A 26469-nucleotide genomic window follows, 5' to 3' on the forward strand; every position below is an offset into this window, starting at 1 on the left:
TTTTGGGCAGATTGGATGGTTTGAGTGGCACATGGAGTCTCTTTCTTCTTTAAATGTATGATTTTGACATTGCTGTGTATCATCAGGCTGACCATCACAGACCGAAACTCCCCAGGAGGGGGGCCATTACATTTTCAAATATTTGTTTCCTAATTGTACAAAATATGATTGTAGTAAAACTTAGGAATACTTAGCAATACTCCAGCAAAATAAATACCCATTTCTGTGTGTGAGAAACATGGAGAACTATTCCTTACCAATAAACCTAACAACATGTAAAGGCTAAGGGACACAAGTAGTATATCAACAGTCCTTGTCAAATAGGCATGGACAGAACATCAGAAACAAATGATAGTTATACTGTATTGTTATTTATTATTAATATGAGCATATAATGTGTATATTATGCTTACTGTATATGCTTAGATTACTATGGAGTTAGACCCTCTGCATTCTGCAGAAGAGCTTAAACTGTAGCTACAAATCATCTATGTGCCTTGGCCCTAAAGCTAAAACTGTGGGGGTTTTACCATGCAAGAGGAGGAAACAGGGTAAACTAACTAAATATCAGGTGTCTGAGCTTTACCTTTCATCAATTGAGAGGTTGCCTGTATTCTTCAAGGTAAGTATTCACTTCTCTAGATTTAACCAAGCCAATCCCATCTGACCTTCACCAATCACAGAATGCACAGGTGGGACTTTACAGAATGTTGGGGCCTATTGGTCACTGCTTCGCCCTATTAGTGAAACGAAGCAGAAATCACTGATTTACCCAGCACTCCCTATATTTTTCACATGTTACCACCACCCCTACTGCCTTCTGTGGGGACTGAGAATGGTGCACTTTATCAAGCGACGAAAAGATAGGCTTGGCCGTGCATGAGCGGTTCACTGTAACGTTTCGCTGGCAGCGAGGAGCCCTGGCATGGTAAATTGTGACACAACTAGAAGCCGCATCGCTGTGATAAGTGGTGATACAGATGCTTAGTTACCACACTATTATGATAATTAGTCCCTTAGGGATAAAATGCAATTTTCTTCATAATCACAGGGAAATAAACCTGGTGAACTAAGGTTTGAAACCTTACGGCTGACAAAGTAATGTGAGGAGCACACCGTCTGCTTACTTCACTCCTCTGATACTTTGTACAACTGTTGGTTTGGTTGTTCAAAACAAGGGGGGGGATGTATCAAGCCTCCTACAGACTGGACAAGTGTAGAAGTTGCCCACAGCAACCAATCAACTTCAAGCTAACATTCTATAAAATGAGCACATTCTATAAAATGATAGACTGAATGATTGCTAAGGGTAACTTCTCCACTTGTCCCACTTTTTAGAAGGTTTGATACATCTCCCCCCCAAGTCTGTATCACTAATTATGTAGGGGCTTATATGCACAGGTATGGATAAATCAAAACAAAAAGGAGTAGACAAAACCCTTACTGCAGCAGTGGTTAGAAGCGCATGCCGCAAAGCTTTCCAGCAACATAACACACTATGGGGGAGATGTATCAAATCTTGGGGAAAGATAAAGTTGAGAGAGATAAAGTACCAAGCAATCAGCTCCTGTAATTTTACAAATAAAAAGAAAAATCAGTAATGTTATAACTTCAAAAGTGAACTACTATGAGGATTGAATATATAAAATTAACATTTAATATTTATATAAAATATCATATAAAAAAGAAAACCACAATACATGAAAATTGTACACATTACCATAAAAAAAAAAAAGTGATAAACTATAACGCCATATAAATGGTACATTGAGTTAGCAGACATCTCACAATGGACTTCTGTGGAATGGTCACATGTATAAAATGTCCATTTGGTATTAAATATTTGTCTCAGTGGGAGAATTAGATACATTATTTCTAATGCAGTCATTGAAAAATGACAGTTAGGAGCTGAATAGTTGGTCCTTTAACTCTCTCCAAACGTTAAATCCCCCCCCTTATATGTGCTTAATGCACATACCCCTAAAACTCAATATATTTTTACTGAGCCCCTAATAATCTCTCCCGAATGCTGCAAAGCAAACTCGCTGCAAAATACAGCAAATCAAACCCTTGATAGAAAGTTTGTGTACAGGTCCATTGGCTTGCCATATTTTTGTCTTGACTGTCAGCATCAAAGCATGTTGTGTAATATAATTTAGGAATAGGTGCAAAATGAAGGCCCGTGTTTACGAAGGCTGCAACTTTCTCTGCTTTGGGCAGAGGTTTAGATCATTAGTATGAAATAAATAGTGCATTTCTATATACCCAGAAGAGAAGAAACAAACCTCAGGCTTAAAATGTTTACCAAAATAATGGACTCATTTTTTTTTTGTTTTAAATCTCACATCTCAGACATGTTTATTTTCTTCATGTATCAAACAAGTGACAAGAGGTCAGCGTGGGAACAGAACGTCATACTGCATCATGCAGCCCCCATTGGGAGAAGAGTTAGCGCTTCTGCCTTGTGAGTGCACACTCTCTGCAGGAAGGCGTGTGTACATGGCACTTCAAATAACAACGCTCAAACAAAGGTAATCTGACTGCTTCAAAAGAGTATTGCGATGCATCTATTAACCAGTCTTAAAGTGGCGCTGCATCATCATCGTGTACTATGCGCCTTGCATAATGCTTCCACACGTGCACCTAAAGAAAGGTATTATATTTTACAGACGCTTGTGGGCAAAGTAGTAATTGACACGAAGCATAGATAAGTGAGGGGTTGTCAAGAAGCATGATCCCATTCATTAACATTATTTCAGTCCCACTGTAAGAAAATATTTACTAGGCTAGTCAGGCATCATACTTTGCACAAGGCCTAATAAGCACTTTTTTTGGTCATCGCTATGTAAACCGGTCTCTGTAACCTACCAATTTTTATGGGACAGACCTAACTTCTGCTGGTTAAAAAGGATTGTGTCCTACCAGAAAACCTGTTCTACTAATAAGAGTGCGGTGACGTGAACCTGTCTAATTTGCTCTGATTGGGACATTAAGGGGGATTTCAATTAGACGCGATAAAGTGTAAATTTAACGTCGGAAAAGTTTCGCACACTTTGCCTGTTTTGGTGCAATATTTCCGCGTCTTATGTCTATGCGCGCACCCGATTTCCGCACTATCCATTTACAAAAAAACGAGAAATAGCATTCGCACGATAACGGTTTGTGGAGTAATCTGCGAAAAATACAGATGAATTTGTGGAAAACTGTCTGTACCCCTTAAAATAGGTAACAGACATAGGAAATCTATATATACGTGCATTAGTGGCCCTATAAAAAGTATTTGGGCTTCTTAAATTGTGTCCAATGGCTGTTATATGCATATTAGTACAAGTATGGAACAATAATAAAAAGCTAATTTTTGTTTTAATTAAAATAAGTGCTGCAGTTAAATTGGGGGTACATTAGTATGGGTTCAAGAATATTTTTTTGTCCAAAAAGTGCACTTTTAAAAAATGTAAAAAAATACACCTGATGCAGCCACCTGCAATGTTCAAAAAGGTATCCCGGCGATGGTTAAATGACAGGCGTCTAAATCTAGACGCCTGCCATTTTACGGACGCCGATCGAAGGGATGCCGGGCTCCGCTGCGGACAGCCACGGGGGAGGGGGGGGGGGGGGGAGGGGGGGGGGGGGGGAGGGTCAGGTTTAAGGCACCCGACGGGAATTAGGGTTAGGCACCCCTGGGAGGTTAGGGTTAGGCTAGGGGAAGGGAGGGTTAGGCACCCCTGGGGGGGATTTAGGTTTTGGCACTGGGGGGAAGGTTAGGCACCCCTAAAGAGGGTTAGGGGGGGGGGGTTAGGTTAGTTAATACTTACCTTGGGACGATCAGGATTTTCAGCCATGTCGGCCAGCCGCTGTCGGGATTTGAACTGCCGGACTTGAGTTTGGCGGTAGTTCATACTGATTCCGTTTAAAACACATGTCCCCCCAATATACCTGACCCACTACATCATTATTGGCCAAAACTAATTACAAAAATGTTTTGGCTAATTTGTCATTAGAGGGGGTGTCCAAGGGGTTTTGAACCAGGTCCCCACATTTTTAAGCAAAAATAAGGATTTTGATCAACTTTTCACCTGCTTTCAGCTATTGAAAACAGTTTGCCATATATTTGTCTATGGACAATTCGCACTTGCGAAAACTTTGACAATAGGATTGCACAATACCCATTTTTGTGCGGAAAGTTTGAACGTGCGTAAACTTTTCACCAAACCACGTTTTTTTCAGGGCTAATTGAATCCGGCCCTTAGGGAGGGGTAAGATGGAAATAATGCAAATGTGAAGAGAGTTACTGGTATAAGTACTTGAAACAAGCATTATATCACAGTGGGATTATAATTTAGTTATTCTCTGTACACAGATAAACAAATGAATGCAGTAGGCATTTAAATAGATTATTATCTCCATATATTATATGATCTATTATTATTATTATTATTATTATTATTATTATTATTATTATTATATTATTATCTCTTTAAACTCTGGGTGTGAGGATCAGAGCATTTCTAATACTGACAGGAGAGATTACCACCTGTTCTAAGCTAAACTGGTAATTGTAGTTCAGTACGCTGGTTTAACTACCAATGATGTATGGCTTAAGAAGAATGCTTTGAAAATGTTCTTCAAAAACTTTAACTACATAATAAATAAATATCAAATTACAATGCTAGAAGATATGCTGAAAGGCAAATGTGCATATAACCCACCACGAATTCTAGCGATATCCTGAAGAGCCTTTGTATCCTTTCCCTACAAACATATATTATGTATACGTTCACTAGAAGCCATAGGATTTCCTATAAACTTTATTTTAACCCTGTGGCTGTCTGCGAGGTCTTGAGGGTAATTTGTGAGCAATGGGCTATTTGTCTGCCCCTGATTATACGGGCCCCTGTACTAAGCCTTGCATATATTTGTCAGCATTTGTGAAAGAGATTCAGAACAAAGTACATGTGTCTTTAATATGCCGGTGACAGAAAGCCATTTTCACATGTAGTCCGCTCGCCATGTGGAAGTGATTGGAGAGGTATTTTGATGGGGAAATTGTTACACAAGTTATAATTATTCCTCACTGTAAACAACTGCAAAATGTGCGAGATGCACAGAAAAATTTACTAAAAATTAGAATATGGCTTTTTTTTAAGAATCTCAATAGGGCTTATTTAATAACATGGTTCAAAGTGCACAAATGGGCTGTAACCATCAACAGCAGCAAAAGAGCTACATACGTACTATACAACTCAATAGTTCCAATTTAGGCTTTATGGTCACAAATTGAGGGGTCTGTCCCACCGTCCTGACTGTTAGCACCTGTGAGACAATAATGTATGTTCTCAAAATGTTGGGAGGTACGACCAGTTTACTGCCACGTAAGCACTAGAAACAACCATCCCCGCAGCAAAATGATGGGAATTGCCATTCAAAATGGGGGACCAGGGCACACTGATGTGACCACGGCATAACTATCCCTCCAGTCTCCACACCTCGGACAAGGTTGCCCCCTGTGGTGGAGTTTTGAAAAGTCGCCAATTATGCTGTAGACTTCTCATGCCGTGCGGACTGAAGACAGATTGTCAACTTGAGTAAGAAGCAAACAGCACAGGGGCTATTGCAAGATGATTAGAGGGAGGTTTCCAAATGCTTGATTATGAAAAATATGCATTATTATTAATTAGTTAATTAAAATAATAATAATAATAATGTAAGCTACACATAATTGTAGAAAAAATTACATGAGTAGTAATCTCTTTTTAAATAGAATATCAATTTGGTAAAAACGTATTTATCTTTAACATTGAAAATGTTCACAATGAAAAACAAAAAAAACAAAAAACCAACCATAAATAAGAACCATTCACTTGAGCCAAAATATATAAAACAATAATAGTAGCCACTGGTTGAAGACAATTGGGGTGAAGCAAAGCTGTGGTAATGGTTGGGTAGGACTGCGCTCTGCTGTGTGGGCAGATGTGATATGTTAGTGGGCTGAAAGGTGTGCTATATGAGTCTGGGGTGCTGCACTTACTGAACGCAGGCGTACCGGGACCTGCGTAAAATTGGATAGTGACGGTGGGGTACGGAAGGTGCGCTCGCCCTGTGGGTGCAATGATGATGGGGGAGTGTTGGACTGTGTATGTGGTTGCTAGTGTGTATGGTGTGAATGAGTGGGGAGGGGTGGACCAATGGAAAGACGGCGGACAGAATGTGGGAGTAAATGGTTTTATTGGAGTAGTCACAGTGCTTCTCCTATATAGTCCCGGGCAACAAGGTGGGTGTGGTGGTGGGTGAGAGAGGTGGGGGGGAGAGACTGGGGTGGTGGGTCGACCCTTTCAGGGGGCTCCTTTCCGTGCGGTTCAATAGAAAGGCACGTTACCCCTGCTGGAGAATATGGTCGACAGTCTTGGGAGTCTCGGTGGGTGAGGGGGGGGGGGGGGGGAAGCGAGAGGGGTATGGTGTGGTGGGTGGGTGTAGTACACCTGGCGGCATCCCGCGTATGAATGAAAAGTCTCGAAGTCTCATACCTACCGGTAGGTAAGGCCTGAGGTCGGTAGGCCGTAGGGGTGTTGCGTTGCTGCAGTTCCTTCTTGACTGATTGAAGCTGCTGCGGCGGTTAAGATGAGTAGCTGTTGTTCAAGAGGATCTTCTATTTTGCAGCGGTCAGAGACCGGGTGGTGCTGGTGGTTGTGAATGCAGCAGTGGGGCTGAGTTGCTTGTGGGAGCTGCCACTGGTGCCGGGTCACTGGGGTGGGTCCCCCTGTGAGAGCCGGGGGTGCGGTGTGGGTCACCCTTCTGGCAGGTAGATGGACTGCCCGGGATGGGCTTGATGTGTGACGATCTGTGGTCTGTATGGTTAGGGTGGAGGCGCTTGCAGCAGCAAGTGTGGGGGCGATGCAAATGGGATGAATGAGGCCAACCGGAGGTCCCTGTGGGGATGAGGAGCTTCGGTGGGAGTAGGCCGTGGGTCTGGAATGTGGGCGTATGGGGTCTCCAACGAGTTTCAGCAGGGGTTCTGCCTTCTTCATGCAGGCAGCTTTGAAATTCCGTCCTTGCTAATAAGATCCCAGCACTGTGACGGAGGTCGCAGGCTGGGATCCATGGTCAGGGGCGCCGAGAGGTGGGGGAGCGGGTACAGATTACCCAGGCCCGGGCTTTCTGAGGGTCCCGGCGGGGGCCCGGGTACGGCGCCGCCCCCCCCTCACAGCAGCCCAGCACACAGCGTGTGCTGAGCTGCAGTTGGAGACTGCTCTTGGCTGCTGAGCAGCAGCCACAGCAGTCTCCTATGCTTGTGCGGGGGAGCAATCACACAGATCGCGCCCCCCCCTGGCTTTGCGCCGGGCTGAGGGGGCTCAGAGCGCCACGCCCCCTATTACCGGGCCCGCCACAGCTCTTGGCGGGCCTGTCCATAGTGGACGGCGCAGGACAGCTAAGTAAGCCTCAGCTTACTCAGGCTGACCGGCTTGCAAGGCCAGGAAACCCGTGGACACAGCCCCTGGCCTTGCCACTCCCAGAAAATGGGCGGACACCCCCCCGCACCTCCCCTTAAATGCCTCTACCTGTCAATCAGGCAGAGGCATAGCAGAGGTTGCATGCAATCACGCAGGACCCGTTCTGCACACTCACAGAAGGAGTTCTGCGCATACGCAGATTCCCAATAATCGGGAGTCTGCATTCAGCATTGCACTAAATCAGCCCCAATGTTCATTAAAATAGAGGGAGATCAACACAAAATTGAGTGTCAAAAAGACTGCATAATAATAGCCTCTGGTTTTGTTAAAATCGCTGTATTTAATAGAAACTAGACAGACAAAAGAGTCGCTTTCCTGGTTTTTTAAAATATTCTGAAAACAAATCAGCAAATGTATTAAACACAGAGGGCCAGATTCAGAGATAGACACTAATGCGATCGCAACTGCGATTTCGTATATGGAACTCACCAGGAAGGGAGGGTTAGGGTAGGGTTTGCGTTAGGTTACCTACCAACAGGTGTCTGTATCCTAACCCTGTTGGAATGCCGGCCACAGGATTCTGATTGCCGGGATACCGAGTTCCGGCATTCCGTACCCATCCCCTCTGTATTATGTCTTATGTCTCCCTGATGTAATGCCAGTTCTTGCTTATGTTTTAAGATGGCAGCAAAAAGTAGTGACATACTGTATAATATAGGTTTCATTTTATTTATGGAAACTGTCCTAATAGGAGTAATACGCATTTATTTCAAACGCAAAGCGATTTGTGACAATTGTTAAGTTAATTACCTCAAATTCCCTTTAATAGTAAAATAATTTTTGCAGTGGAACCATACTTGTAAATTGTCGGACCGACTTCCAACTTTTTATTAGAAATGATTACACTGGCACAGAAGACACAGACTCCAGCCAGCAGTGTCTGCGAATGGCCAGCCTTCTATTTATCGTACTGTACATCCTCGTTCCCCATATAAAGTAACTGATCTCCCTGAACACTCCTCTTTATCTATTTTGCATTAGACGGGTTGCATGCCTGACTTGTGATTGTCTTATTCCGCTCACAATGAGGGGAGCACTGAGCTGGCACAAATTCACATAAAAGAAAAAGCAAACAGCACAAAGCCAAAACACGGAAGGATTTATAAAGAGCTGGAAAATTATAGTGAGCAGCTACTTCCCAGATATACCTTTTTATGTCATCAACTGACAAAATATTATTCAAAAGCAAGCATTGCAATATCATTTCTAGTACTTCTACACAGCTATAAGTGTTAGAGAAAAGAGTATGATCACACTATAGCTCCAACCTAAACACTTGGAACACCAGCATTAACTCCCTCATGCTGGTTTAGGAGGAATAAGCTAATGACACCATATGGAGGACTGGACTGAGTAGTGGAGAGGAAAAGTATTACTCTGTCTGTCCATTAATGCAAATCCTTCTCTTAATAAGAAGAAAGGTCCTAAACTGTAAGCTCTTTTTCCTGTCTCCTTGTTGTAAATACTAAATGTATATCATTATTATAAATTCCTTATGTACCACCTACTTTGGACAGCTCCTTGGGAACAGATGGCTTTATGAATAAATAATTAAGTACGCCAGTCACATAATGTCATATAAATCTGTATACTATACTATGTTATTTTATACACATACAGGCTATAATTGGATATACTGTCTACTTTTAGAGGCATTTGAGGCTACAGTATTTAGGCAGTATTGGGAATATAGCATTCCTCCTGCTTCTGACATACTAGACTGAGCTCCTTCCCCATCTCTTCCCCTATAACAGGAGAAGAGCACCCTGCAGCCAGAATCTATGCAGCAGTGCCGCCTGGAGCGTCCTTAGGACGCTTCAGACGGTCACACCGCTGCCCTTACAGCTCCCCGATGCATCCTGAGGATGTGCCGGGCTTTGCTGTAATCACCATAGATTGTGGCCCCGCCCCCGTGTGATGTCACATGGAGGGGGCGTGGCCTGGTCCACAATTAATGTTATATATATCAAAATGGCCCTCGGTAGAAGAAAGGTTCCCCACCCCTGCCCTATAAGAACTTTTAATTTCTCACTCACCAGTTAGGTGTGCACGCCAACCATTAACTGCTGCTCTCCATACATAGATTACTTTACAAATACACTACAAAATAGCTCTTTCCGGAGGATGGCAAAACAAAAGTGCAATTCAAAAATCATATTGCCGGAGCTCACAGAGCCTATTCTGCTTTAAAATTATATTTGCAGAAAACTTCGCAGCAACTTCGCTCGTCTCTAGCTCTAGGCTATATTATCATGAATATAGTTTAAGACCACAAAATGGCTGCCTCCGATGTATCCAGACAACAGGTGCAACGAATCACAAATCTAAGTCACCTATGGAGTTCAACGGAAAATTAGCTTTGCATAATACCAACTAGCATGAAAGTTGCCGTTTTATTTAAATGATGTAACAGTATATCCTTAATATTTGCTGCCACAAGGAGAATTATTTTAAAATAAATGTTCAAGTATATGGGTAATGACTGTCACACAAAGATTTGGAGCTGGCCCCTGAGAACTACACTCAGTTAAAGTTCCTCCAAAAAGGACGAGCTCTTACAACCAATGTGCAAAAGAATGGGTTTTGTAAGGTGTTCGGTGACCATATATGATGTCAGATGCTGATATACGATATATGATTTATGTGAAGAAATTGTGAAGGCATACTGGAATATTTGAACAGTCTGTTGTATGCATTAACAATGTATCTAAAAAAAGAATGTACTCCGTGTTATATATTAAATGTCACTCAATATACCATCTCTAATGTAAATGATAAGGATAACAGAAATCACTGTACTTTGACCATAATCAGGTATGAAGCTGCAGGCAACACAACAGGAAAAGCAGAAGCGATTTAAGACACTTTGCAAGCAGTGTCTGACTATACAGAATTGAGGCTGAACTATTGCTGCCTCATATCTCATCACCCCTGCAGTCCCAGGGAGCTCCACAAAGCTGGTGAGTGTTAACGATAAAAATGATTACAATAAAGAAGAAAATGTTTATAAGTTCTAAGTATCTGTTTTGCATTATTCTAATCATCTTTATATCAAATCTCAAGAGTATGACAGGGGAGGCTCTGAGGCTCTGCCTCCCCTGTCTACCCTGGCTGCATGTCCCTAATAACTACTGCTTGGCCACAGCAATACACTGTTAAATTATCGGCCCGATCATCTTATTATCGATTGATTGGGCCGATAATTGAACTGTACTGATATATATTATTATTTTATAGTACACAAGGCAATATCATAAGCAGATGTTCAACCATCCGACAAGTCATCTTTAAGGCAGCGATCCATCCAAGCCTTCTCTTGCTGCATTTACTTTCTCAATATAACAGGCAGACACCTCAACATGTATAGATGTGTCCCTGCTCATCTTTGCCACTGATGCGGCAAGTCGCAGCGGCAGCAAAGATGAGCTAGGACACATTTGTATCACCAAAACACACACTGTACGGTCCCCACCAGCTCTGTCAGGCAATACCCGAATGCAATGCTGCATCTGTTTCTGCTGCTGTCGTCACACACTTAATTTTACAACACTTTTTGTATATTCCTAGAAAGAAAATCATAATCTGCACTTATAACACAATCAGTATGTGGTATTAAGACTTCCAAGACTGATATAGTGTTGGCGTTACACAATAGGCACACAGTGTTTGGCATCCTAAGCGATCCACATCTGCTAACCACAAAATTTAAAGCCAGCCAGTTCCCATGGTTCATCAGTCCTTGGACAGAGCAGAATACATAGAGGTACTCTCTCCTCCTCCTCACAAACGCAAATCACCTCCTTTTTCTCCTTCCATCAGTTCTTGCAAATTTGATATTGACAAAAACAAGTTTGACAGGTGCAAGGCACATAAAAAAAAGTCGCCTTTATCATATGCTTTCCCTAGAGACAAAAACGGTAATAGTTCATGATTCACAATTTCAAATTCATATTTTGTTCTGGACAATACCAACTACTTCTTAAGAACAAAATGCATAGATTTCTTGTGTGTGTTAAAAACCACTTACATATGCCTCCCAATTACATTTTTACAAAAACCCATTATGATTGCACTCTTAATAATTGTTCATAGAGAATAAGGATTACCTACTATTTAATAAATAAATATATATATATATACAGTTCTTAAAAAACTAAGGGGGGAATCAAATCAGCTGCAGGCTAATTACCCATGCCACATGGAAAAATGCAATTCAATGAAATAGCATTTTCCCCGCACAGTAAATTAAGGGTTAATGCGCGGAAACCCACCAATTCCACTTAAACTGCAGAATCAATTGGTTTCCCCGCGCCTTAAACCCCCGATGGTGTCTTTTTCTTGCAGACTTTTCCTTGCAGCTACTGATGCTGCGAGGAAAACTCCACCTAGGGTATATGATGCACAGGGTTAACCCAGGTGACTGAATTCCCACCCTCGGGTAATTAGCCAATTGGATTTCACCCTAAAGCTGCATACACACACAACGATTTTTTGAACGATTATCGTTAAACGATATTGTTTAACAATAATCGTTTGAAAAAAATCGTTCACCTCGAGTCAAACGATGAACGATAATCGTTCATGCGCATTCACGTTTGTAGTTTGTAGTTCAGTCAGACTTGTCAACTCAACGATTTTATTAATTCTGAAGTATTACTTTACAACACACAAATATATATGTACACAGAAGATTTATTAATGTAACTGTTTTTGATGGTAAAGAGAAGTGTACTCACAAAAGGTTGCATTTGGCCTATATAAAGATGGGTTTCTTTTGGGACATTGGCACAGATTTGGCATTTCTCATAAAGTGGAGCAGGCTGTCGATCACTCCAGCGTATTACAGGGACAGGGCGACACAGAGATGAATTTGTGATCTGCAAAATGTCTGTCGGCCAGACAGGTGACAGGCGCTCCATGACGCCATTTACATCAAAGACATGTGCGCCATCTGTAATGAAGAAAACCCTGTATACAAATGTATGAGAATTTTGGGACAGGACAGGTAACCAACCACTTAACTGTCATGGTCACTGCTGGAATCATAGCAGTGATGTAGTGGACTGTGAAGGCTGACATCACTGCCATGCCCCAGAATGCCTCTCGACACATGTGGGGGGTGAAGGTGGAGGAGTACTAACACAGTGGGTACCTATGGACATTGGTGTGGGGGGTTTTGCCACTTGGGTTCTATTACCACTAGGGGATTGGTGGTGGGGGTAATGGCACTGGAATACTATTGCTGATGGGGAATCTATTGACATTTGGGGGTGGAAGGCACACTTACAAAGGAGGCCTATGAACACAGAGGGGTGCAAGTTACCCTCAGGCCAATTTTTTCAATAGATTTTTACAAATATAGTCGCAACTTTAATTAATTGAAAAAAAAATTTTTTTTTAGCCGGATTGATTAAAAAATAAATAAATAAATGGCCAGTTATGTGGTTTCTTTGTGTTTGTTTCCACTTTAAAAAAAAACACATTCACAAATCCTGCTGGCTTAGTATGAACAACTCTTACAACTATTAGCGACTAAAAAAAGAAAGAAAAAAAAAAAAACTTACTTTGAAGAATCTGGTCAGTTCTGTGACATCACTGTTGCACACTGCAATGTGAAGAGAACAGAGTGAATAATTTAATATTTCCAGTACCCGTATCGTCCATATATTTATATGCACTTGAATTAAAGAATAATTAGAAACAAATAAAAATAAACACCATAAATAATGCCCAAATAAACAATATTGTCTTAAGGGCCCCAAACACCTGAGCCGCGATTCCCCATTCTGCCGACGCCGACCAAATCGGCAACCAAGACCACCAATCTATGGACATCAATGATCTGGGAAATTCAACAGGTTAAAAATCCCCGACTCGTCGATTCGGAGCATTTTTGGGTCAGGATAGGGGAAAATATGATTTTTCAACATGTTGAATATCCCCGCATTTCCCAATCCTGACCATTGCAGATGTATGGGCCCCTTTACAAAGAAGACCTGTCAAGATAGAAGATAAATAATAAATAAAAAAAATGGCAGTAATAATATTTAAAGTTATCAGTTATTTGGACATTTTCCAGTCAAGACCTTTATGAATATTGGCTCAGCCCACAAAATATCTGCCTCCACTATGTGTAAACTTATGATTTTTGCCACTGTTCGAAAATCATTTGTATTTTGCATCTAGAAATGTATTGCTTATCGGCAGGGCCGGCTGGAGGCATGCTCAACCAGTGCGGTCGAATAGGAGCGCCACCCCTAGGATGACGCATCACCTCCCAGCCATTCCCGATTTCAGCGGGACAGTCCCGTTTTCGGGCACTGCCCCGCTTTTCTGCGGTCGGGAGGTTGGGCACCTCCAAAGCTGTGTGGCGGTGCCAACCCTGAAGAGGAATGGATGACGCGTGCTTTGCGCACACCATCTATTCAGTGCAGGAAGAGAGCTGGGGGCAGCCCAGCTACTGACGTAGTACTGGGCTCGCCCCCAGCCTGATGTTAACGGGAGGCGTGCCATATCACTACTCACACACCTCTCCTTTATATATCACTTTTGGAGCTGTGCTCATACATTAGCAGCACTGTTCTTTACATGTATTTTTGAACAGTTAACAACTTTAATACACACTGTCTCTATATCTCACAGCCTCCACTCCAGTTTACATCTCAATTATTACCTTGTCCACAGCATGAACACCCTTACTTCACACAACCCCCATATTCTATGTCCACATAATCCTCTACTTTATCCATCCCTCTCTTCCCCCTCCTGTCTCCTCCACTTGCTGTTCTTCCTTTTTTTCTCTCATCAGTCTGCTTCCAACCCTCTGCTTCTTTCCCCCACCTCTCCTATACCTCCACTCTCAACCACCTCCCTCCATGGTCTTGTTACCCCACTACTAAGCCCCATTCCCTCCTCGTTCTGTCTGTCACCTCCAGGGCTGCCAAGAGAAATTCTGGGCCCGGGTACTGCAACATCCTGTGGGACCACATCATGTATGGCTGCACCCATTTGTGAGTGGGTCTAGCATGTGAGACGCACCCACTGATAGGAGCATGGCATAGCACCCAGCAGCTGGAACTAAAGTAGTCACTACTGTATTAGGATGGCGGGTCAGTCCCATAATAGCTGCATTTCTTGGCAGGCTGTATATAGATGCTAAAATGTAACACACAAATTAAAGTGCTTCTACTTTACTTTGTACATCTCTCATGTAAATAACACAAACAATCTATTTTCTATCATAGAGTTAGATGTATGAAGGACTTAATTTTTACATAACATCAGGTCATCTTATACACACACATTCCGCAGCACATATCCTAACCCACTGCTCCATGCTCCTTCCTCACTATCTACCACCCTGTCTGTCTGCCCTTCCCCTTTAGAATGTAAGCTCTCACGAGCAGGGCCCTCCCCCTACTTATAGTATAATTTACTCCTAACTCCCCACAATGGCACCTAACACTTGGTTGCTCATGTCCTGCTGCTTGTGTTTTGCAGCTGAGTTTATAACCTTCTCCTTGTCCTGCATTGTTTTGTATTACTATTAACTGTTTTTCTTGTGTGCTCATTTATGTACTGTGTAAGGCGCTGCGGAACCTTTGTGGCGCCATATAAATAAAGGATAATAATAATAATAATAATAATAATACGGGCACGCCCCCAAATAACATAATTTAGTGGACGTGGTCTATGGTAATTAGGTCCCGTCCTGCACAGGGTGCTGCTGCCCCTGGAGCCGGCCCTGCTTATCGGAGTATGTGGCCTATAAATCATAGTTGCGTAGTCCAGGCAAAGCAGTAACTCTACATTTGAAGAAAGTGGAAGGCCCAGAAAAGGCTCCCTGGGTCAAAGTTCTGCCCAGCGCACTCCGCCGTGAGATCCAACCGGGACCCCAACCAACAACTCCATTAGGCATCCCAGACAATTTGCCATCCTTCTGTGAAGCTTTCCAAATCCATCCAGTGGAAGGCCCAGAAAAGGCACCCCGGGTCAAAGTTCTGCCCAGTGCCCCTGGGTCAAATTTCTGTCCAGCGTACATCAACGGGGATGTCCGACCGAGACCCTAACCCTCCTAAGCCAAATGGACCACCTCGAGTTGGTTTCATCCCAATGGGTACAGGGGTGTCCGAATGCATAATCAGACAGACAAAAACAAAAAAAACAGGTCTAATGAATTTTAAATAGAAGATATTGTAGTTTAGAAGATTGCCAAATCTTGCAGAGAGGATTCTCACTCCATTTATCCCATGTCTGTTTGTTGGGCTTCCCAGCTGCACAGAGCTATATAAAGTGGCCTTTTAACTGTATTAGATTAAATATTATAAAAAAGAAATAAAATAAAAACAAAACATAAGTCTAATTCCTGGTATAAAAAGTGTTTTGAATTCAAGTGCATTTAAAACCTAAAATCATTTTGCAGCTGAAGCTTGAGTTTGTCACAATCCCAAGCAATGACAGGGTTAATATAATCTAATCACCCACATGATACATTTTATTATGCAAAACAATACATTTAGGGTGTGCCATCAACTTCTTAGCCAACATACCCGCTGTAAAACATACCATAAATAATCGCAGGACATCTGTTGCCTGTTAGCAATCCCTACAACACATCATGTAGATCTGCAGAGCTGGCAGGGCCACGGATTGTCTCTATGGCCCATTATCAGAACATACTGTAGGCAAAGTGACGGAATCAGGAAATTATCTTTTTCATCAGCACAAGGACAATGCTCCCAGTGTTGCTACAATGCTCGTTTGAAGGAGACAGGATTGTGCCGATCACCTATAGTACACTAAAAAAAAGGTGCAGCTTTTTTTTTTTTTCAAACTGTTTTGCTTATGTTTACATAGTCCTTAATTAATATAAAGAGATTAAATATTTTAGATGTAAAAAAGTTTCCAGAATGTTGTAATACCTGGTAAGTATTGGTTGGTTCACTGGTCAGATTTATTGTACACTACATGGGTGTTTAGTAGGCTTTGCAAACCGTGGGATCTCTCAGCACAAAATGATGGGCCTGATTAGAGGTGCACGCTAATGCCGCCGCACTGTATCTTTACACGAATGCCGCAGCCGATGGGATTCATACAAAGAGGCCACTACCTTTGGCGCTGACCTGCCGCTTTGTGCATTAAGACACACCACCGGTTACATCATCGAACACTGTGCCAGTTCTATGTAGTTGCAGAATATCGGTCTGAACATGACCTCCAAAATTAGTGCAACTGCGCCAAATGCTGCAGTCGATGAAGGTGACATGCCCGCCTCTGGCTAGCCGCCCCCGTTACCACCCTGGAGCGCCACTGAAATTGCCTCTCCCTGCGCTCAATTTCGTTCATTTGGGACACATGCGCAGTGCAACTCGGCAATATGCACAGACTGGAAAATCGTCCGCTTGCGTCCAACATCGACACTGCGTCCACCTCTGAATCAGGACCTATATCTCTACTCACTGATTAATTAAATGCACTGCCATTTCGAGCTGCGCACATTGGGCCTGATTCAGACAAGCGGAGGTGTCAGACACCTGCTTGCTGCATTTGCGATCCGAGCACTGCGACCGAAATCGCAGAATCTTCCCGCAGGCTGACGGGGTGTTGGTCAATCCGTTCACCTCTCCAAAACCTAGCATCAGGAAATACTTAGAGACAGGGCACTTTAATCTGTATTGTATTGTATTTCCAAGTGTAGCTAAACCTTTAGGAGCGGACGATAAATGTGGTTATAGTGCAGAGCATCCAGCACAATGGACATTAAGTGCTGGGTTATCTGTAGTACAGCTGGATACTGCTGCGACCTAATTTAGCCTTTACTGAACATCCGCCAAATTCCAGCTCTGTAATGGGAAAGCAAAACTAAATGTCATGACGCTGTGTTTGGAAACTTTGGCACAGAATATGGAAGCGTTACTCAGAAATCATATTTATTTTAAGCCTTTCTAGATTCAATATTATGTTGATAGAGTAAGACCTTTGTTACAGGGACATGCAATTAACAGTAGGACATTTATTTTACTTAACAGACACAAAAAAAGACCTGGGGATATCACTATGCCAAGTTTCATTGTGCCAAGTGTACATTTCCCTATGGGACTGAATCTGAGTTGGGAGCAAAGCAAATAAAAAGAAAAAATATATAAAAAAGTACAAGTAACTTTGCACCTTGGTAAAAACCATGCTGCGCTGCAGGGGGGGCAGGTCTAATGTGCAGAAAGATGTATATTTGAGAGGGGCATGTAATTGCAGTGTACAAATACAGCTGTCAAGTATTTCTGGGCTACATGCAAAAGCAGACAGTATTTACCCTGCATACTAAAAAAATAAATGTATTTGCAACCCTAGCATTTGCAACATGGTTTTTCCAAGGTACCAAGATACCTGCTTTTTTAAATTTGCTCCTAATTCAGAATTAACCCCTATATGCCCAAATGAGGGGTAAGATGCATTTCAAGGAGGCTTGAAAAGTTATTCTGTATTCCAAACACCAAGACCCCACTAAATTTGAATGCAATAATACTTTCTAACCGGTACCAGGCATCCTGTGAATCCCCATCAAGTTTCCTGGAAATGCATGTTGGGAATTGTGGGCCTGATTCAGCTTTGGAAATAGAGAGAGATATCTCTCTCTCACCTGATCATCTTGGTGAAACCATGCTGCACTGCAGGTGGGGCAGATAATGTGCAGAGAGATTTAGATTTGGGAGGGACGTGTCCAAACTGACATCTAAACTGTAGAATAATAATAAAGCTGTGCAGTATTTGTGGGCTACATGTAAAAACAGCCAGTATTTACCCTACATGCAAAATAAAAAATATGTATTTACACCCCTTGCATTGCAATATGGTTTGTCCAGGTACACAGTTACGTGCTATTTCCCACTCGATTCCCAACTCTGAATCAGCCCCTGTGGTCCTTCCAACAGACATACAAAGGTCACCTTAGTCTGACCTTTGCCCCTAGTAAGTAACTTATGTATTTTACAGATATAGATTACTACTGTATAGAGAACCAGAAGTGACTCATTTAAATGGTTTCACAGAACAGCCGCCGGCTGCAGCGGCAGAATGCAGCAAACTATCATGAAAATGGAAAATGCAGACATCTCCGCATGGAGTGGAATGAAATAGGCAGCATCTAAAATGATCCAATTATAAATTATCTGTTCTAGGATCTATATTAACTATTTCAGTAACCTATATAAAAGTGCCATTGTAAGCATAACGCTGACAGAAAATGCTGTGTGTGTTGCCAAGAAATGTTATACAATTATTTAGACACAAGTCCAGGAAACTTTTGAGTGTTTAACCTGAAAATTAATTTGCTGCATATTTCATTGCATATAGTTACAATAAAAACATTGCTCTGTCTCCATAGCTACATCTCAGATTTCCATGTTACACTTTTCTTTTAACTTTTTGTTTTTGGCAAAAGGAAGCACAGTCTGCTCTGGCCAGGAACAGTGATGTGTGCAAGCTGCAGTATACTCAGTTGTACGATTAGATTAACCTCTTTCAGGGGAGACCTGCAATGCTTTCCCTAACAAAAAGAACACACAAGTGTTTGCTTCTGAACCCTAGGAATAGAAGGATAAAGATTTAATGAGTTTTGTGGAGCTCAGTGCACAGGTATTAGATGTATTACCTGTAATCTTGATACTTATGGTTTACTGGATAAGTCTTGCCCCCCCCATTAGTGTTGGAACAGCCTGCCTAGGATCTACGAAATAGGATGTAACAAGCTGCCCCTTGTGGTTTCCCACGCTGCCCCTGTGACAAGCTTCTTCACATTAAAGTTAAACTCCTAAATTTGAAAATGTGAAACTCAAATTTTTAGGGCAGTGGGTTGAGGTGATCTGATGTTATTTGAGTTGCGGCGACATCAACCATCTACAAGAAATGCAACACTAAGGTTGCCCTGGGTACACAAATCAAGCGACCCAGTGGCTGACCGAGCGGCCGACTTGGTAAGCTTTACGCATTTACCAATCGGCCGATCAATATGTCTGGCCAGACATCACAAATGGATGGGCATTTAAATTTGCCAGCCCAGTTGTCACATCAGCATCTGAGTTAGGAGCAAAGCAAAAAAGCAAGAAACTCTGGGCCATATTCAATTTGAGGCGAAAAGTCAATTGCCGGTCTTTTCGCCATCATCGGAGGTTTTGGAAATAAAAAAGTATGGGGCACGTGCCCTCGTATCCCCGTATTCAATTTCAAAGAGGCAAAAACGGGACCCGGCGGAAAGGTAAGTAGCGAAAAGTCCTGTCACTTTTGGGGAAATCAGCCTGTTACCCCCCAAAAGACAAACTAACATGGGTGATCACAATGGGTATCCCCGAAAAGCCCTGCTAAAGGTATTTGGGGTTTTTAAATGGTCTCTACAGGTGCTTTTATGCGTCTTTAACAAAGTGGTATAGAATAGCATTTAGCAACCTATTTTTTGAAAAATAACTTGTCCCATCAAATTTGGGGTACATGAAAATGGGTGCAAGCTTATTTTTAAGTCCCTAAAGTGAACTTTAAAAAATCGTTAAAAATCCACCTGCTGCAACCAACCACAAAAAAAAAAAAACACCTGCCGCATACTTGGGGACCACCCCTGAGTCTATTTCACTAGTTTATCACTTTGTCCAACAACTTTTTTCTTTCGCCACCAAAACAAAAGCACTTCTTTGGGGGTGTCCTGTGGAACTTTTTTTTTTACACAGAATACATTTGGGGGACAGTCCAAAGGATGCAGGGTACTTTTTTATTTGTTTGAACCCCAAAACCCCAATTCTGCACCTTTTTTCACCACCTATTCTATGCAGGGCCGGTGCTACCACTAGGCAACCTTAGGCAGCCGCCTAAGGGCGCCGGCCACTGGAGGGCGCCGCTGAGTCTACAAAAAAAAATGAATGGCATAATTCATGGCTGAGTGACATATAATGAATTTGTGGCACAGCTGTGTGGCATATAATGAATTTGCAGCAGTATTATGAGGTACATTATGATTTTGGCACTCTGCTGTGTGTAATATTCTATATAGTATATTATGAATTTGGGACACTGCTGTGTGGCATGTTATGTAACTGGGGAGACTGAAGCGTGGCATATTACGAATTGGAGGGAGCAGGGGCGGTTGGTGAAATGTTGCCTAGGTCGCCCGGAAATCTTGCACCGCCCCTGATTCTATGGTGGAAACTTAACCCTGGATTTTGGCAAAGACTTTTTGCACTTGCGAAAAGTCTTTGAAATTGAATATGGGGAAAAGTGAAAATGGCGAAAATGACGTCATCGGCGATAAAGTATCGGCGATAATGGGTTTTCGCAGCCTAATTGAATATGGCCCTTTGTATCTTGAACAAACCACATTGCAATGCAAGGGGTACAAATACAAATACTGTCTTTGCATGCAGGGTAAATACAGACAGCTTTTGCATGTAGCCCATACATACTGGACAGCTTTATTTTTACATTGCAATATAAATTTTAGTTTGGACATGCCCCACTCCCATCTACTTGTCATTTATCTAGCACCTTCTGAAAGAGAATAGCTAGAATCTGATTGGTTGCTATGGGCAACATCTTCACTTCTATAAACCCGCACTTTAGTAAATATACCTCTAAATCTCTTTGCACCTCACATCTGTCCCACCTGCAGTGCAACATGGATTTTACCAAGATCCTCCACTACATTATGGCCTGATTCAGTAGAACTCCTACCAAGACATGTATTACTGCAAAAATAAAATGTTCACACAAATCAAACAATTTATAGCTAACTATAGGTGCAAATAAAATGATCAGGGGTGGGGGATGGGATTACTCTACAACTCTCAAATAGGTTTACTTTTCATTAAACACATTTAACATTTGTACATGTTGGTACTCTCATTAATTAGAGTTCAGACCATACTATTAGGAGAAGAATCTGGTAAGTGGAAAGCTCATACTTCTATACTTGCAAATGTATGTAATCAAGGGCCAATGCAATAATGGGTGATGTGCCGCCGACCATCTCTGCAATCCTCAACTGAACACACATCCACCATATATGGTGCCTACAACATGGCATTTGTATTGGATGGAAGAAAAAACTTGCGATGTTGATGGAGAAGCATACTTGCCTACCCTCCCGATTCAGCTGGGAGCCTCCCGAAAATTAGGTGCCACTCCCGGCACCCCAAAAAGGCAGACAAGCCACCCGGCAGCCGCCGACTCCTCCACGCACTCCACCCGCGGGGTTATAATAGAATCCTGCGCAAAGGGGAGGGGGCAGTGACGTGATTCACGCTGAATCGCGTAATTTTGGCCCCACCCCTACTTTACAATGCCGGTAACCTTGGCATTGTGTAGCGGGCAGGGCCAAAGTGACCTGATCGTGTGGCCACACCCCGCTCCGCCCACACATGCCGGCAATGCCCCCTTGCTTTGCCGATCTGGCTGCCCTCTCCCCGAATGGGCAGCCAGAATGTCGACAACCTTGTGAAGGAGATGTGCAGTTCCGTCATTAATTGAATCGGCCCCTAAGACTTTTGCTTTTATTGCTATTTTACTTTCTTGTTTAAAGCATCAATCCCATTAAAAGGAGGTGTTTTTTTTTTTTTTTTAGCTTTTATTTCTTTAAACAAATCATTTTGGCAGGCTATAAGATAGTTACTGGTACCATTTTTGCTTGTCATTGTTTCTTCAGGAGGCTATTACCGGTTTATAATTCTGTGCAGTAGGACATGACTAGTATAACAACCACATGGCACATGATGTAGTGAACAGAGAAACTTTGAACACCCCTCTGACCCCTATCTGAACTGGGCACTGTATAACTGGATAAACATCTGGCCGACGGGACCTAACGGTTGGTAAGTGCATATACACTTACCAATCTTTCAAGCTATATGACTATGACAGAACACTGGCGATGTCATATTCAATAACTTCTGCTGCAGACATATATCGGGCTGTCCGCGGGTCAACCGTACAGACAGCCAGATGAAACAATAGATTTCCCAGCTATAACATCATCGGCTATGCTCGTTCGCAGACATCGGGTGCACACACCCGCCGATGCACTTCAGTGGAATAGGCGATATATCTGTCAGCGTGTACCCAGCCTAAGACCTTCCCCTTCCTCGTCCCCTCTGCATGTCTGAGAGCCCACGGACATACAGCGGGCAGTGCCCACTGCAACCCGAAATGACAAGGTCATTTGCGGTCATCTACATTAACTATAATGGAGATGCCATTTTAATGGTAGCGGCCGCTCTCAGCCAATCAGCGGCTGGTCTCCATGGTCATATATATTTCTCAGTTCAGTAATACCCCTTTTCCACTAACCTCAATATCCCGGGTTATTGCATGTGAGTGCGCATCAAAGTGGGATTTTGGTCAGTGGAAATGGCTCCAGTCACCCGGAAAACCAACCCTGCTAGCAAGCAGGGTTATTCCCAAGTAAGACCCGGGTAAGGCTCAGTGTAAACGGGTAACCCGGGTCATCCGACCCCAGACCCGTTTACAGCACAGGGAGAGCCGCATTCCGACGCAAGGAGATGATGTGATGCAGTGTGAACGGCACCGATCCTGGAATAACCCGGATTGGCACCGCAGTGGAAAAGGGGTCTGTCCCAGATCTGACCCGGTTAGGAACTACATTCTAAATCTCCGGTCAAACCCAGGACTTAAGTGGAAAAGAGGTATAATACATAGGCTTTCATAATTATCAATTTACCAGGGGCCTCAAAATCTAGTATCCATATGGGCCACAGAAGGACAAGTATATTTGGCCGTGGGTTGCATTACTTTCAAAGTAAAGTGTCTATATATATATATATATATATATATAAACAATGAAAATCCGGCACTCAAATTTAACTGTAGAGGACTCTGGTGCCGTGACCAAATTAGTATGAAACTAAAGCAACTGATGAAAGGCACTCAGAGAATCAATGATCCAAACGGCTACAGCATGGTAGTCACTACCACGCTGTAGCCGTTTGGATCATTGATTCTCTGAGTGCCTTTCATCAGTTGCTTTAGAGATTTTATATATATATATATATATTTATATTTACCAGCTGGAGGCACTAGGTTGCAAATTCAGGAAAAAAGATGCGTGGATTACCAACGTTTCAATGTTTAATCACAACATTTTCCTCAGGGTGCACCCTGAGGAAAATGTTGTGATTAATCATTGAAACGTTGGTAATCCACGCATCTTGCTTCCTGAATTTGCAACTGAGTGCCGCCGGCTGGTAAATATTGTTACTGTGACCCATATATATATATATATATATATTAGGGGCATTTTCCTCACTATTTTATATTTATATATTATTTCCGAAGTTATTTTTTTTCACACATTACGCAGCGCTTTACCGATATTTCACTTATTACCTAACCCTTAAATAGAATCATGAAAATTAAGATTTTCATACAAGTATTCAACAAGATGACAATGTTAACATGTACCCTCTAGAATCACTGTACCCCGCCAAGCCACATAAAATTAGCTCCACAGCCATTCAGCTATGAAACAAGCCAAAAATTGGCTGTGGACTAAGAAAATGTATTTGTGAAAACATATTTATTGTGGATGTTGCAGGACCTCTTGAAGGACCAAGTCGGCAAACACTGTGCTTACAGATATGAACAGTATCCAAACTGAAGAACACTTCCATAAATCTCTGCACCTCCGATGTTGTACAGATGTTAAGGTCTTCTAACTGCATAAACTGTCCGGGCTGGAAGGTAGAACTAATCACAGTTATCAGTGCATCTGCTAACCAATAAGATGCATTCTAGGTCTTAACAATGTATTCAACAGAATGCTCTGTGTTTCTACTAACATAAAGCAATGCGCATAAATGATAGCGGTCATCATTCATCTTAGTTGAGAAAATGAAAGCTTATTTATGATTGGCTGCTATGTGTTACATTACCTCTACGTTCGCTGCACAGGGCTATCAAATAAAGCCAATGATGCTCTTATTGCCACTCTTAAGACCTCATATCATAATATACATGTGCTAATAAAACTGCAGAAGCTCAGCACATACATCCCAACTGTCCCGATTTAGACATGACATTGCTGATTTAATGAGACTCTCCTGCAGGGACGTCTCAAAAGAGGGAAGGGCCCATATGCAGCCTCCATGCAGGCCCCTCCTCTCTCGTCGGCGCAAGTCTTCAGTAGACCCTGGCAATGTTCTCTAGGAAACATGGCGCGTGGTAACTACTCTGAGTGAATGCAGGGTGGGCGTTTTACCCCCCCCCCCATCCCGCCCCGGCGAGCATGTGTACCCATTATAAATAGCCCATGCTCTCTTGCCTTTCCATGAAACAGAGGGCCTGATTCAGACCCGGTCGCAAGCGCTGAGTGCTCGCAACCGGGTCGATGGTGGCCGAGAGAAACACGACGGAGCCGGCTCAGTCATGCGCATGTGCGAGACCCGGATAGTGACGGGCAACCCACAGCAATGCGAGCGGGTTGCCGCTCCATAAAAAAAAAAAAAGATGCCCCGATTCAGAGCGAGCGCTCTGTCAGAGCGTCCGGCTCTGAATCAGGGCCAGAGCGTTTGTGGGAGGAAAGAGCCACTAATTGATGCTCCTTCAGTGGCGTGTGTACCAACAGCAGATGTATAAGGCATTGAAGGTTCATTTATAAACGGATGGGAAGTGAGCTGTGTGCGGCTCAGCTCTTTAGAAGCACTGGATGAAGCACTGGATATTCCCCTCATGGAAACATAGGCCCTCATTCAGAGCCGTACGCTCTGAGCAGAGCGCACGCTCTGAATGAGGGCCGCCCTCCATAATTATGGAGCGTCCTCCTGGACGCTCGTATAGCTGTGGGTCACCACCCACAGCCTATACGAGCGTGCAGTTTGATGGCCGCGATGGTCTTGACCATCGCCACTGCGAGCCGGAGCCTGTGGTTGAGGTTTTCAACCGCAAGGCCCGTAGTGATTTTGGCTCTATCAGAGCCAAAATCACTCCCACTGACATCACTAGTGATGTCAGTGGGCCGGCTTCTGACGGTAGGCGTTCCCTTGGGAACGCCCCCGTCAGGGAGGCACGCCCACCAAAGGGGGCGTGCTGTCAATCAACATCGACAGCACGCCCCCTTTGATCAGACACAACGAGCGAAGGAAAGTCCTTCGCTCGTCGCGTCTGGCGCATGCGCACGACGGAGCTCCCGCCGTCGTGCGCATGCGCAGTGCACAACATCGACCCACTTGCGAGCGGACAGCCGCTTGCGAGTGGGTCTGAATCAGGCCCATAGTATGCTCCAACATGACTTGGTGATACCCAGTGTAGTGTGAATGTATCTCCTACTCATACGTGTCCAGCAGGCAAGTTATTACAAACCCACAACTGAAAAAGTTGGGAAGTATGCCAGCAGATATTAACTTGCATTAGGCCAATTACAAAATGTCTAACCGGTTGCTGTAAGTTAAAGTTGGTCATTGCCGTTTGAAACATGTTATACAAGTCCCATTAACTGCACACACGGGAGGCAGCACATGGAGAAGAGAAACCAGCAAATAATGATATGCAACTTAAAGTTCAGTTAAAATAGAAGTTTTGATTTATTAATGCAGTTATAAATGAGGAAAAATACTGACGACTGTTTTATCTTTTTTTTTCATAAGACAATCAGAAACTTTTAACAGCTGTCGAAACCAGGGTTTACTACTTTGCAGATAGCTGCATATTTTCAAGATTCGACATCTAAGCAGAAATTCAACTTATTATTCTCCAGCTGTTTATATAGAAAGGTTTCTGGGTCCTGGAATCTGCAAAAAAAAAAAAAAAAAACTCTCTGCCAGTAAAATCTGATCACAGACATTTGCAATTAAATCCACTCACATTTCTTCAGCTTGTCTGTTTTGCTTAAATTATGCAAAAAACAGGGCACAGTGAGAGAACAATTCCAGCCCTGCTGATAGCCCAGCTCTGACTTCAGCTGGAATGAATGAGG

General features: G+C 42.9%; 1 protein-coding gene across 9 annotated transcripts in view; it reads right to left on the minus strand.

The window, feature by feature from the left end:
- Positions 1-26469, minus strand: part of BAZ2B (bromodomain adjacent to zinc finger domain 2B) — a 267863-nt gene that overhangs the window by 185089 nt on the left and 56305 nt on the right. For 5 of the 9 annotated variants that reach the window (XM_088474781.1, XM_088474783.1, XM_088474787.1 and 2 more), the window contains one exon: positions 13073-13113. The exons of 2 other annotated variants lie outside the window; for them this stretch is intronic. The gene's annotated coding sequence lies outside the window, so the exon portion shown is untranslated. Of the gene's footprint in view, positions 1-13072; positions 13114-18030; positions 18063-26469 lie in introns of those variants that run through there. 2 more of the 9 variants (XM_088474788.1, XM_088474786.1) reach the window with 2 other exon arrangements.

The sequence above is a fragment of the Taudactylus pleione genome, unplaced genomic scaffold, assembly GCF_031769625.1.
Source record: "Taudactylus pleione unplaced genomic scaffold, aTauple2 ptg000156l, whole genome shotgun sequence".
Classification (NCBI taxonomy): domain Eukaryota; kingdom Metazoa; phylum Chordata; class Amphibia; order Anura; family Myobatrachidae; genus Taudactylus; species Taudactylus pleione.